The sequence below is a fragment of the Cetorhinus maximus genome, chromosome 7 (genome assembly GCF_964194155.1).
Source record: "Cetorhinus maximus chromosome 7, sCetMax3.hap1.1, whole genome shotgun sequence".
NCBI lineage: Eukaryota > Metazoa > Chordata > Chondrichthyes > Lamniformes > Cetorhinidae > Cetorhinus > Cetorhinus maximus.
Genome location: NC_135885.1, coordinates 108,344,829 through 108,357,439, shown reverse-complemented (window position 1 = coordinate 108,357,439; position 12,611 = coordinate 108,344,829).

Here is a 12,611-nt window from a genome sequence, read left to right as displayed (position 1 = left end):
TGGGCAGGAAGAGAGACACCATGGTACCACGGGAGACAGAAGACCCTGAAGGCCCACTCTCAAAAGGGAGCAGGTGGCAGGGAGGTTAATCCCTAGAATCTGGACCTGAAGATCTGGCAGTGGTGCCACAAGAAGTCTAATGACCTTACGTGGGTGCTGAAGGTCAGGCAATACATTTTCACAAGACATCACCTACCCACCACACCAACAACCTCTCGCTGCTTAATTCGCCACATCCCTATTACTCACCCATCAGCAGTCCCTGGAACTCAAGACTCATGCCTAACATTCAAATACTTTACCTCACCCTCAAAAACCTACTAATGCAGCCAACATTCCTCCAGCTATCCAGCCATGGTCAGCACAACACCCAACACTGTACTACACAACCACTGATATTCTGCCCTCTGCTTTGCAGGACAAGATGATATACAATTGAAGGGAGCAGAGGAGAAGCAGCAGGAAGAAGGATGCTTTCATCTCCTGAGCCCTACAGCAGAGATGGCTCTCAGCAAAAAGGTGCTGGCTTGCAACACAACTGATATCATCCAGGGTCACTGAGAACATTGAAGATGATGATAAGTTCCTCCTAGCACACTTCATCCTGATATCTGGTGTAAGGAATAAACTACTGATGGTGTGACTGTTAATTTAATATGAATTATGTTTAATTATTTGCAGGTTTGTGCACTAACTGGTGCTTTACTTCAGCAAATAAGTGGAGCCATTTTTTCAAATGGTGTGTGGTTGAATTAGAAGATTTATGTTTGTAGTATTTCATTCTGTAAATAAATATAATACTGAATAAAAATGGGTTCCAGTATATTCCGTCCCCAACTGGTTTCCAATTACATTTTGCTTCCCACTGAACCACACTTCCCTTACACCCTTCTGATTTTCTGCTTTCAGACACCAAGCTGCACAGCCACAAAAATCCATGGGGAATAGAAAGAGCAGTAGAACTACACTGATGAAAAGGCCACATTGCTTGGTCTAACCTTCACAGCCACCAGCTCAGATACTAACACTGCACATAAATTGGAGAGAATATAAAGTTGTGATAAGCACATGTTCATTCATCCAAAGAACAAAGAGAAGTACAGCACCGGAACAGGCCCTTCGGCCCTCCAAGCCTGCGCCGATCATATTGCCTGTCAAACTAAAACATTTTGCACTTCCAGGGTCCGTATCCCTCTATTCCCATCCTATTCATGTATTTGTCAAGCTGCCTCTTAAACACCACTATCGTACCTGCTTCTACCACCTCCTCTGGCAGCGAATTCCAGACACTCACTACCCTCTGCGTAAAAAAATTGCCCTGCACATCTCCTCTAAAGTTTTCTCCTCTCACGTTAAATCTATGTCCCCTAGTAATTGACTCTTCCACCCTGGGAAAAAGCTTCTGACTATCTACTCTGTCCATGCCACTCATAATTTTGTAAACTTCTATCAAGTCGGCCCTCAATCTCCGTCGCTCTAGTGAGAACAATCCGAGTTTCTCCAACCTCTCCTCATAGCTAATAACCTCCAGACCAGGCAGCATCCTGGTAAACCTCTTCTGCACCCTCTCCAATACCTCCATATCCCTCTGGTAATGTGGCAATCAGAATTGCACGTAATATTCTAAGTGTGGCCTAACCAAGGTTCTATACAGCTGCAGCATGACTTCCCAGCTCTTATACTCAATACCCCTGCCGATGAAGGCAAGCATGCCTTATGCCCTTCCTGACTACCTTATCCACCTATCCAAGTATGAATGAGCTACAGCCATGTCCCATGTGAAAATCCTTCTGAAGAGTGTGCACCACATGGACCATGCAAGAAGTGGCTGAGGGCACAGCGTGCCCAGTAAAACAGCAGTAGACCTCTGTAGTGTTCACAGTGACAAGGATGCAATTCATGCACTATATGTTATCTAGCAACTGAATAACAGAATAATTGAAGCTATTATATGGGATGAAGTTGGTATCAATGATAATTAGTGTTTCTGTTTTCCTTAGTGCTTTGCTTCTGACAGTCAGCCAACAGTGGGTAGTAGCACTGTTTATTTGGGTTAATTAATGTTTGAGGAAATGGTCACGTGTGCAAGTTAAGGCAGTGACCTGATAGAAATATAGATCAATATAGCAAAGAAGGAGGTGATCACCAAGAGTGGCTTGGTAGCACCACTACTGACAGAGTTTCCTAGAGGAAATATCTACCAGATTGATCCCGCAGCAGGTGGTGAGGGAACCAACAAGAAGGAAAAGTCTACTTGACTTTGTCCTAACCAATCCACCTGTCGCAGATACATCTGTCCATGACTGTTCGCATGAAGATTCACACTGCTAAATGGGATAGATTCAGATATCTAGTAGTTTAAAATTGGGCATCCATGAGGTGCTGTGGGCCATCAGTAGCAGCAGAATTATATTTAACCACTGTATGTAAGCTTATGGCCCAGCAGGTCCCACACTCACTATCAAGCCTACAGATCAACCTTGGTTCAATGAAGAATGCAGGAGGGTACGCCAGGAATAGCACCAGGCATACCTAAAAATGAGGTGTTAACCTGGTGAAGCTACAGCACTGGACTGGACTACTTGCATGCCAAGCAGCAGAAGCAGCAAGCGATGGACAGAGATGATTGATCCCACCACCAATGGACCTGAACAAAACTCTGCAGTTCAGCCACATCCAGTCACGAATGGTGGTGAACAACTAACTGGAGGAGGTGGCTGCATAAATGTCCCCATCGTCAATGATGGAGGAGTCCAGCACATCAGTGCAAAAGACAAGGCCGAAGTATTTGCAGCCATCTTCAGCCAGAAGTACTAAGTGAATGATCCATCTCAGACTCCTCTGGTGATAGATGGCTCCCAAGCCAGATGGTGAAGAATGAATCTAGACAGTAACCCTTTTCTTGATAATGGGTTTACTTGCAGAATGCAGCATTACCTATATCTGCCTTCTACCTATCACCACTGGTACCTCAGCCATCTCCCCTCATACTCTTTAGAGTATCAGTAAAACAAATGTAATAAGTTAGCTAATTAAAAAAAAGCCAGTTAAACTAATTTAAAGACCCATAGAGGGCACTGTAACAAGAACAGAATTTTAAAGGAACCTTACCAAATCAAACTAAAATGCCATTTTGGGGGCTAATGATGTACTCCAGCCCACCACTTGTGGAAGGCTTCAAGTGTACTAATGGACACCACATGCTCCCTCTCAGGAACACCCAGCTACAAATATAGTGGCAGAAAAGGGCCACATCTCTCTTTATACTTTTTGAGGTTAAACAATAAACAGGTGGTCAAATTAACATATCAAATCAAAGTGATAGCCCTTTAAAGGGAAATTGTAACAAAAGACAGATCTTAAAGGAAACTTACTAAATCAAATTAAAATGTGGTTTTGGGGGCCAATGATGCACTCCAGCCCCCAGAGTGCTCACCAGTCACAGAAGCCTCAAGTGTTTTTTTTTGTAAAAATATACTTTATTCATAAAATATCTTCAATCACATTCCAAACCATTTCAAAAACAACATTACAAGGGTACAATCCAGGTTAAACTTTTACAAAATGTATCACCAGGTGCATCAGTACAAACAATATTACAATCATTTACAGCCTTTCATTTTGATCTGTACAGCCCGAGGGGCTCTAAACAGTTCCCAGTCTCTCGGTGCGCTGTGGTAGAAAGGTCTTAGACAGCGACCCTTCCCCATTGCGCCTTTGCGGCAGCTGCCCCAAGCTTTAGTGCGTCCCTCAGCACGTAGTCCTGGACTTTGGATTGTGCCAGTCCGCAACAATCGGTCGGGGACAACTCTTTGTGCTGGAAGACCAACAAGTTTCGGGCAGACCAAAGCGCGTCTTTCACCGAGTTGATGATCCTCCAGCTGCAGTTGATGTTTGTCTCGGTGTGTGTCCCTGGGAACAGCCCGTAGAGCACAGAGTCCTGTGTCACAGAACTGCTCGGGATGAACCTCGACAGCAACCACTGCATCTCTCTCCAGACTTTCTTTGCAAAGGCACAATCCACAAGGAGGTGAACAACGGTCTCTTCCCCACCACAGCCACCTCGAGGGCAACGTGCAGAGGGGGTGAGCCTCCTGGCGTGTAGGAAGAATCTGACGGGGAGGGCCTTTCTCACCACCAGCCAAGCTACGTCTTGGTGCTTGTTGGAAAGTTCTGGCGATGAGGCATTCTGCCAAATGACTTTGACAGTCTGCTCGGGGAACCATCCCACAGGGTCCACCCTCTCCTTTTCCCTCAGGGCCTCTAGGACGTTACGTGCTGACCACTGCCTGATGGACTTGTGGTCAAAGGTGTTTTTCTGCATAAATTTTTCCACCAGGGACAGGTGGTACGGCACGGTCCAACTACTTGGAGCGTTCCGCGGCAGCGTGGCCAGACCCATCCTTCGCAACACCGGGGACAGGTAGAACCTCAGCACGTAGTGACACTTGGTGTTTGCGTACTGAGGGTCTACGCACCGCTTGATGCAGCCACACACAAAGGTGGCCATCAGTATGAGGGCGATGTTGGGCACGTTTTTTCCCCCTTTATCTAGAGGCTTGTACATCGCGTCCCTGCGGACACGATCCATTTTCGACCTCCAGATAAAGCGGAAGATGGCTCGAGTGATCGCCATCGCGCAGGAGTCTGGAATGGGCCAGACCTGCGCCACGTACAGCAACAGCGAGAGTACCTCACACCTGATGACCAGGTTCTTTCCCGCAATGGAGAGGGAGCGTCGCTCCCACATGCCCAGTTTCCTTTTCACCATAGCCACTCGCTCCTTCCAGTTTCTAAAGCATGCCCCGGTCCCTCCGAACCATATCCCCAGCACCTTCAGGCCGTCAGCCCTGACAGTGAAGGGGACAAAGGATCGGTCAGCCCAGTTCCCAAAGAACATGGCCTCGCTCTTCCCACGATTTACCTTGGCTCCCGAGGCCAGTTAGCCTCAAGTGTGCCAGTGGACACCACAAGCTCCCTCTCCAGGGACAGCTGACTGCGAGCATGGCACAGAAGAGGGGTACATCTCTCGTCATACTCTTTTGAGTACTAGTGAAAACAAAAACTAATTAACCAATAAAGTAAAGCCAATTAAACCAACTGATAGCCCTTTAAAGAACACTGTAACTAGTCTCTCTTTATACTCTTTTGAGTATACATGTAACTAATTTGGTAAATTAACAGGTGAACAAATTAAATAAACAGATCAAATCAAATTAAAGTGATATCCCCATATCTGTAACTAAGGAGAATTTTTTTTAAAGAAACCTTATTGAGTCAAATTAAAATTTCATTTTGAGGGCTGAGGAAGCACTCCAGCCTCCATGGTGCCCACTGCCCATGGAAGGCCTCATGCTTGCTGGTGGTCACCACATGCTCCCTCTCCAGGGACACCCCATTGTGAGTGTAGCCATAGAAAAGGGCACTTCTCTCTTTATACTCTTTTGTTTACCTGTGAAATTAACCAGAATAATGAATCAACTGTCACTCATTATACTATTTTGGTAGACCAAATTAACGAGGGGGTGGGGGGTGGGGGGAGAAAAACAATTAGTAAATTAAGTTAAGAGCAAACTGATTTTATCACATTTTATTCTACCAAGTTGACAGTCCCTAGGGGACAGCGTAACTAAGGAAAAAATTTAACTTATACTTTGCAAATCAAATCGTGACTCTCTTTATAAATGATCTTGGTAGTTAATTGAGCAATGCACTTCACCAGAGTATCTCAACAATATAATTAACTGTTCATATAATTAATTTCACCTAGTGCCCAGGTTCACTACACCCACGCTCAGTTCATAGCACCCTCGCCTTTGGATCAGAGGGTTGTGGGTTCATGTCCCACTCCCGGAAACCAAGAACTGTGATTGTACCCGAAAGGGTTACAATCTGTGACTGTTGATAACTCGAAAGAGTTTCACTACACCTACTGACACAGCTGAGGAACTGAGCAAACACAGCCTGTCCCTACAAAAACCACCCAGTGAGGGAGCAGGGGTCTAGGGCAAGGCAGCAAGATGAATAATTACTGTGATATAGATTTATTGGTACTTTGCAGCAAGACTAAACAGCTGTGAAACCCAAGTGAATTTATGTGCTCTTTGTATTGCATTTATGTAAGTTCCTGTCAGCTGCATTTCCTGCACTCGTGACTGGATGGAGGCGGTCTGCTGATCAGGCTGCCTCATGGCCTGGGATGACTCTGACAGCCATCTTCTGGCTGTCTCAGGGCTAGAGGGCTCCAGCATGCTGAGGGACTCCTACACGGATAGGCTTCTACTGGAGCCAGGTTCCTCAGCAAAGGGGCTGAGGAGAGCCTTGAGAGAAGTCCCCCTGCTGTAGAAGGCAACTATTCCTCCTCCCTTGCAAGACACATGAACCCCCATGCTGGCCTGAGAAGGACTAGTCTCCAGGTGGAGACTCAAGATGCCTTGCCCCCACCCATCCCCTCACCTTACCACTGCTGCAATGAGTTCATGGACAGGGCAATGGCATGCCGGTCTGCACACAAGTCTGGCATGCATTGAGTGGTCTGTTGGGCTGGCTTTCCATGAGGGTCGCCAATCTCTCGATAGAGGATACCATGTGCACATATGCCATGGATATGGTAGCACTCATGGCCTGGATGGACTCTTCCATCAGCCATGAATGGCTGCGTATAGCCGCTCACAGCTCGACCAGTATTTCCTCTGCCTGTCGCTGAAACTCCAGCAGGTTCAGTTTTGCCTACACCAGAGGCCTGTCATCAGCCTGGGGCACACCATAGGCCTGGCTTCCCACACCCTCTGACTGTCAGTGGCCTCGGCTGTCACAACCTCAGTCATCTGCTCAGAGCATCTGTGTTGGGCTCACCAGTTTGTGATGCTGAATCTACTCGCAAGCTCAAACCCACCAATGTGAGAATATCTATGCTACTGGAGCATGTGGGGAAATGATGTGACAGTGCATCCTCTGAGGATTTCTCCTCCTCCTCAGGGGTGGACTGCAGCCCCTGCCACAACCCCCACCCCATCCCTTACCAGTCTCTGTGGATGATCTTCCTTCTGGAGTGCTGAGAACTGCATGAGAGAACATAAACCTTTAGGAGCTAAGGACTTCACACCTCCTCATTCCAACTCTGCCTGATGTGCAGCTTCATTTTTTCAGTGGTGGACACATGACCATTAAGCCCCCTCCCTCTCCTACGATGACACTGTTGTCTTGCTATCTGTGTACCTACATCACGTGGACTGCAGTGGTTCAAGAAGGCAACTCATCATAACCTTCTCAAGGGCAATTAGGGGTGGGCAATAAATCCTGGCCTAGCCAGTGATGCCCACATCCCATGAATTAATAAAAACAAAATTGTGTGGTCGCCCTGTGAGCCAGCCAATTCCAGGGCATCCTCCCCTGCCAGTGTCAGAGAACAAATATCTGAGACACCTCCACCTGTTTTTGTGAGTTCCTTGTTTTTGTTTGCTCATTTCTCCTTCAAGCAGAAGGAGGAACATTGTTAGTTTTCCCACAAAGAATAGCACAACACTTATGCTGGTGGCAGCACTACGCATCGTTGCAGTCAGCTGGTTGCATTTCTGTTGTGTGACAATGGTTCCAGCTTTCTGTTCTGCTGTCGAGATCCATGCTGTGCACATTTAATTCAGTCCTTGGAGTCTCACAAGCTAGGTCCTATGGGCTTATTTCTAATTGTACAGTGTGCTGAGAGGAGCAGCCCATCTTTGAATTTTGAAATAAAAACAGAAAATGCTAGAAGAATTCAACAGGTCTGGCAGCATCTGTGGAGAGAGAAACAGAGTTAACGTTATGAGTCCATATGAATTAATGATGGTATTAGCACATTAGAGAGGGATGACCTAAATTCAGGGAATCAGGATGTAGAAACGGTTTGGGTTGAGATGAGGAATGATAAAGGCAAGAAGCTACTCATGGGAGTGGTGTACCAGGCCCCTAATTGTAACTAACAGTAGGACAGAATACAAAAGAAGAGATAATGGGAGCTTGGCAGTAAGGTGCAGCAATAATCATGGGGGATTTTAATCTACATATAGACTGGAAAATTCAGATGGGCAAAGGCAGCATAAACAAAGAGTTCATAAAATGTTTCCGGGATAGTTCCTTGTAACAGCACATTCTGGAGCCAACCAGAGAGCAGGCTACACTAGACCTGGTATTGCGAAACAAGATAGGATTAATTGATGAGCTCCTAGTGAAGGCAGCCCTAGGTAGCAGCGATCATAATATGATTGAAATTTACATTCATTTTGTGGGAGAAACGAGTGAGTCCAAGGCTAGTATTTTAAACTTAAATAAGGGCAATTATGAGGGCATGAAAGCAGAGCTAGCTAAAGTGAACTGGGAAATGAAGTTAAGAAATATGTTAATAGAAATACAGTGGCAGACATTTAAAGGGATATTTCAGAATACACAGAATAGATACATTCCAATCAGAAAGAAAAATCCCAAGGGCCCATCATCTGTGGTTAACTAAAAAAGTTAAAGGCAGTATCAAACTTAAAGAAAAAGCATAGATGGGTGCATAGCAAGAAACATGGGTGGTAGGACAGAAGATTGGAAAGAATATAAAGAAGGGCAAAGAATAACATAAAGATTAATAAGGAGGAAAAGATTAGAGTATGAGAGAAAGATAGCTAGTAACATAAAAATAGATGGTAAGAGTATCTATAGATATTTAATTAAGAAAAGAGTTAACAAAGTGAGCATTGGTCCTATAGAAAGTGCATCTGGGGAATTGATAATGGAAAGTAGGGTGGATGAATGAAACAGGTATTTTGCTTCGGTCTTCACCATAGAGGACACAAATAACATTCCGGAAATAGCTATAAATCAGGAAATGGAAGGGACGGAGGACCACAGGAAAATTACAATCACCAGGGAAGTAAGTGGTATTGAGCAAATTGTTGGGGCTGCGGGCTGCCAAATCTCCAGTTGCAGATGGACTTCACCCTAAGGTCTAGAAAGAAGTGGCTAGTGAGATAGTTGATGCACCGATTTTAATTTTCCAAAATTCCATTAGATTAGAAAATAGCAAATATAACTCCTTTATTCAAAAAGGGAGGGAGACAGAAAGCAGGAAACCATAGGCCAGTTAGCCTAACATCTGTCATGGAGAAAATGTTAGAAGCTATTATTAAAGATAGTATTGCAGAGCACTTAGGAAAATTCAAGGCAATCAGGTAGAGTCAACATGGTTTTGTAAAAGAAAAATCATGTTTAACCAATTTATTGGAATTCTTTGAAGGACTCACATGTGCTGTGGATAAAGGGGAACCTGTACTGTCCTTAGGTTTCCAGAAGGCATTTGATAAAGTGCCACATCAAAGGTTATAGCAGGAAATAAAAGCTCTTGGTGTAGGGGGTAACATATTTGCATGGATAGAAGATTGGCTAGCTAACAGGAAACAGTTGGCATAAATGGGCCTTTTTCTGGTTGGCAAGATGTGACGAGTGTTGTGCCACAGGGATCAGTGCTGGGGCCTCAACTTTTTATAATTTATATAAATGACTTGGATGAAGGGGCCAAAGGAATGGTTGCTAAATTTGCTGATGACACAAAGATAGGTAGGAAAGTAAATTGTGTACAACGTGGTTATAGATAGGTTAAGTGAGTGGGCAAAGATCTGGCAAATGGAGTATACTGTGAGAAAATCTGAAATTGTTCATTTTGGCAGGAAGAACAAAAAAGAAGCTTATTATCTAAATGGTGAGAGATTGCAGAGCTCTGAGATTCAGAGGGATCTGGGTGCCCTAGTGCATGAATCACAAAAGGTTAGTGTGCAGGTATAGCAGGTAATTAGACAAGTTAATAGAATGTCATCATTTACTGTGAGAGGAGTTGATTATGACAGTAGGGAGGTTATGCTTCAGTTGTACAGGGCATTGGTGAGACCCCCTCTGGAGTATTGTGTACAGTGCTGATCTCCTTATTTAAAGAAAGATGTAAATATGTTAGAAGCAGTTCAGGGAAGATTTACTAGACTAATAGCTAGAATGGGCGGCTTGTCCTATGAGGAAAGGCTGGATAGGTTAGGCTTGTGCCCACTGGAATTTAGAAGAGTAAGATGTGACTTAATTGAAACATTTAAGATCCTGAGAGGCCTTGACAGGGTGGATGTGGAGAGGATGTTTCCTCCTGTGGGAGAATCTAGAACTAAGGGGTTACTGTTTAAAATAAGGAGTCACTCATTTAAGACAGAGATGAAGAGAATTTTTTTCTCTCAGGGGTTGTGAGTCTTTGGAACTCTCCTGCTCAAAAAATGGTGGAAGCAGAGTCTTTGAATATTTTTAAGGCAGAGCTTGATAAATTCTTGATTAACAAGGGAGTGAAAGGTTATTGGGGGTAGGCAGGAATATGGGGTTGCGGTTACAATCAGATCAGCTATGATCTTATTGAATGGCAGATGTCATAAAGATGTTAATGTATATAATGCTATTGGAAATTATTTTAAATTGGACTCATAGTAGGATTTGTGTCTGTGGGTGTGAGTGTGTGTGTCTTAACTGGATTAAAGCCAGCTAGCCTGGGTGCTTTGATGTATAGTAGTTTTGAGATGTTCAACAGTAAAGGGTACATTTGCATTTTGTTGAATAAGCCATTCAAAGATTGGGGGTGAAATCTTGCACCTAGCTAGGAGACACCAAGCAATATGTTTATATTACTAATAAAATTGGTAGTATGAAAGGGGTTTTATTGTTAGAAGAGGTGGAGTTCAAAGGGCCTGGTGATACAATGAGAATTTACATTCAAAGGGAAGGCTAGGTATATGCAGAAAAAGAGTTTTGTGTGTGGGTCACGTCTAAGCAGCCTGTAAACCCTACTACTGTGTCTGTGAAGGAATGAATTGTAAGGTACCTTATTTTGAATTTGTAAGATAAAATGTACTTTTTCTGGTGTCTGTTTAAGTCTATGGGTTATTGTTGCCTTGGGGAAGATTACCTGGGAGTGATTAATTTGGGGATTTGTTTAAAAGTTATTATGGTACTAATTTGTAGACATGTGTACTTGTTTAAATTTGTTTTAAGTTAATAAATGTTTAATTAATTTATATAAAAAACCTCTGGAGGCTTGGTGGTTTCATTTCTGAATTCAGAGCGGCATCTCAAATATATCAATTGAAAATATAGGTTATGACAGTTGTTTAAAGTTTCCCTCTGGGATTTTAATTAACTCAGCCTTTACCAACTGCTATGTCATAACTGCAGAGCAGACGCAAGGGGCCGGGTGGTTATTCCTGCTCCAAATTCGTATTTTGATATGTTCGTATGTCATTGCCTTGATGTTACCATGGATGGTGACCAAGATCAGGTCCTTGTACGCCCATAGACCTGCGACCACTGGACTTGTGGTGTCTGTGATATAAAATATCGTTGGTCATTAGGGTGAGCTTTTCTAGTAACTCTTGTGTGTAATGGATCCTAGGGATGGAATCTCCGAGCTCTGCACCTGGTGAGTTTGGTTCTGGTTGTTTGGATTACGCTTACCACATCTGTGAGTACATACACTTCAGTGTACAAAGTGGAAGGATGTTTGCACCTGCATTAATATCCAGTTTTGTGCCTAGGTTATGCTGACCCTGCATCTGTCGACAGGGAGTCTGTACTGTCCCAAAGTATGGTCCCATTGGTACCATTGTGCCAATATGTTCTTTGATATTTACTGTGCTGAATGTTGGCTCACAACTCATGTCGATGGTCTGGTCATCCTCACCATAGCTTGGCTAGATGTTTTGTGGATCTTGTCTTGACACTGCTTGGTACACCCTTGGTTGTTTAGAATGCTGTACTTCTCTGGTCTCTGGTTGTGGCTTCTTAGTGAGGAGTCACTTGTTCCAGCCTTTGCTTTCTGCATTGGTGCTTCCAATGTCCTCCGGTGCCACATGCCTTGCGTTCAGCGACTCAGCAATTTCTGGGCGCATGCATGGAGCATTGCTTAGTAGGTTTTCCTGTTTTGGCTATTGTACCGATAGTAGACGAATTACGCATAGCCCCTAGGCTCTGCCCAGTTGTATGTCTTTGTACTTGCATCTGCATTGTTAGTGCTTCCACGGTGTAACCTTTGGGTTGGTCCAAGTTGTCTTTTTGGAAGGCTTCCATTGTGGTAGATGGCATCATGAGGTTGATTATTCTGCTGGCGTGCTCAGCTGCCACAAAGTTGTAATCACGTTGCTTGTCTCTGCATCTACTTATGAATTTATCAATGGTCTTTGTCAGTTGTTGCTTAAGGGACATGAATTCCAGGTGATATATTCTGAGGTTGAGATTCACTCATGATTGATCTTCAAGTGTTTACCATATTTTGTCTGGATGTTCCAGATGGCCATTGGACAGACTCTGAAGTGTTCAGTCGGTGGAGGCCTTTATTGCCTTGAGCAACTTTAATTTTAATGGCTTATTTATCTGGTTTGGAAATATGGAGGTCCAGGAAGATATCTCAATGAATTGTCAAAACAAAGTAAATTCAGATTGGAGATGTTTTGTCTTCCAATTGAGTGTTGGAAACTTTGTAGGCATCTTTCAGCATTTTGCAGGAGAGCTCTTTTACAGCTCTGAGTTGCAGTACCTTTAGTGGCCACTGCCTTAGCTCGTCATAGGTT